At 27.8% G+C, this 2,690-nt stretch overlaps 1 pseudogene; it reads left to right on the forward strand.

Moving 5' to 3' along the window:
• Positions 1-2,337: 2,337 nt before the first annotated feature.
• LOC124889395 overlaps positions 2,338-2,690 on the forward strand; it is a 5,071-nt pseudogene continuing 4,718 nt past the window's right edge.

Consider the following 2,690-nt stretch of genomic DNA (forward strand, 5'->3'; position numbering starts at 1 on the left):
TATAGACTGGTTTAACAATGTTAACTTCAAAGTACAATCTATTCGACTCTCGAAAACTTGGCACTGTCACAAAATTTGAGATGTCCATTTTAAGTTTCTTGCTAATTTGGTAACAGGTTTCGAGAAACTCAGACGACTGAGAAAACTGGAAGTACTTGATTTGTCAGGGAACAGTTTCAATCACAGCATCTTTGAGCCTATTAGTCAACTTTCATCTCTCAAGTCATTGAACCTCTCACGTAACTTCATTGGATTACGTTCTGACATATGGTTCACACACAACAAAACTGGATCAGGTTCTAACATATCGTTTGCCTCTTTGAACTATTAGTCTTCCTCAGAAGAGTAAACATATTCTAACTAATCCATTTCCTTAACATTTTAGTTTCTGAGAGATTGTCAGGGTTAGACAAGCTGGAAATCCTAGATTTGAGCTATAACTATCTAGATCTTGAAAACATTTTCTCTACTCTACGTAAGTAAACATGCAATTTTCTTGAAAATCCCTGATTTTTTCTCAGTAGCTTCCTAACATAATTATTATGATTCCTGGACAGAGATAAATACATTAGGATGGCATTGAAGAGGCTCGATATATGGTCCAACCAGTTCCAGAGTTTTCTTTGAAGAGTTTCAAGGGAGATTATTATATTTCGTCAAATGTTTTGAAACTTCGAGCAAATGATGTATGTTTAGGTCAAGTGCTTGGTCTGCTAAAACTGATCCTCAAATATTATGAAGAATTAACATTAGCAGTTTAAAGTTTAAGAATTACAAGAAGATGTAATATAGTCTACGATGAAATTCTGACTTCGTCTACTTTCTCTTATTTTTCCTACTTAGCCTTTTGGATAAATTTCATACAGTCACTTAACTTTCTATCTATTACACAAAAATTACTTTTCTTTCATTCATTTCATTCATGGTCATTTAACTTTCCTCCGACCATAGCAAAAGTCACTAGACTGAATTTTACAATAATTCCATCCGAAAAATGATGTGACAACCTTAATTAATTTTTTTAATTTTAATTTAAGTAAATATATAATATATTCCTCATATTTTAACCCTTTTTATATATGCACAACAAAATTTTCCTTATCGATTATTTAACGAAAGAATACCAATTTCTTAATAGATTAGATAACCTAATGAAGACTATTTTCATTAAAAAAATTTTGCTGATATTTTTATGAAATAAATTATACTTATATATTCTTAAAATTCTCTAAAGTTAAGACATGTGTTGGTGAATTATTTTTTTTCCTCTAATATTATGGCATGTAATTGATAAAATCATTTTTCTCCCTCTAAAATTGTCACATGTAGTTGATAAAATTATATTTTTTTTCATACATTCTTTTTCTCGCCACTTGAGTCTTTACATTCGGTATATCATAATAATATGATAAACTACTCTATTTATTAAGTTTGTCTTTGTATTTTTAATTATTTGACTAATCGATTAATTCTCTTAAAAGTTTTTATTATACTATTCAATTTCTGATAAATTACATATTGTTTAATTAATTTAATTGATAAATATAAAAATTAGATATCCTATAATTTCTTTATCTATTAAAGTACTATTTTATAACTTTTATTAACAAAATTGTACGTTAATATAACATTATTTGTACAAATTTTGACAATACTTATTCAATGACACAATTAAAAAGATTTTTATTTCAAAACTATCTTTAGCATGTTGATTTATCTTCAAAGAATTAAAATATTTTTTTTAAAAAAATAATATCATACATGTATTTCTATTTTATGCGTTTTAAGAATTTATCTTGTTTATCACTCTTTTTCGATGCACCTTTTTGGCAGATGAATACAATATTATGAAATGTTTCATAAAAATATCAACCAAATTTTTTTTTATGTAAATAGTCTTCATTAGGTAATCTAATCTATTAATAAATTAGTATTCTTTCATTAAATAATCCATAAAGAAAATTGGGTTGTGCACATATTAAAAAGGTCAAGATATGCATAATTTATTATATATTCACTTAAATTAAAATTAAGAACTAATTAAGGTTGCCACATTATTTTTCCGATGGAATTATTTTAAAATTCTGTCATAGTGATTTTTGTGATAGTTGGAGTAGAGTTAAATGACCATGGATGAAATGAATGAAAGAAAATTTACATTTGCGTAATAGATATGAAGTCAAGTGACTATGGATGAAATGAATGAAAGAAAACTGACTTTTACATAATAGATACAAAGTTATGTGACTGAAATTTACCCTTAGCCTTTTCATATCTTGAGTTACTGTGGGGGGTTCGTGTTTTTCCTATAGTATCTATATAAAAACAAAATAGAACATGTATAACAATTATCTACTTGATCAATTTATAGGCTTGTGTGATCTCAAATATCTTGAAGAACTATGTCTCAACGGCAACAGATTCAGTGGAAAACTCCCTCCATGTCTTGGAAACTTAACATTTCTACGGGTATTTGATCTCACTAACAATCATTTTACTGGAAATATTGCCTCATCCCCACTTTCAAGTCTCTTGTCCCTTGAATACCTCTTGTTAGATACAACAACTTTGAAATACCAATTTCATTCGAGTCATTTGCTAACCATTCAAAACTTAAGTTTGTCACTGCTGAAAACAACTCAGTAATTTTACAAACAAATTCTAAAAGTTGGATCCCAAAGTTTCAATTG

This window comes from Capsicum annuum, chromosome 12 (assembly GCF_002878395.1).
Source record: "Capsicum annuum cultivar UCD-10X-F1 chromosome 12, UCD10Xv1.1, whole genome shotgun sequence".
Classification (NCBI taxonomy): Eukaryota; Viridiplantae; Streptophyta; class Magnoliopsida; order Solanales; family Solanaceae; genus Capsicum; species Capsicum annuum.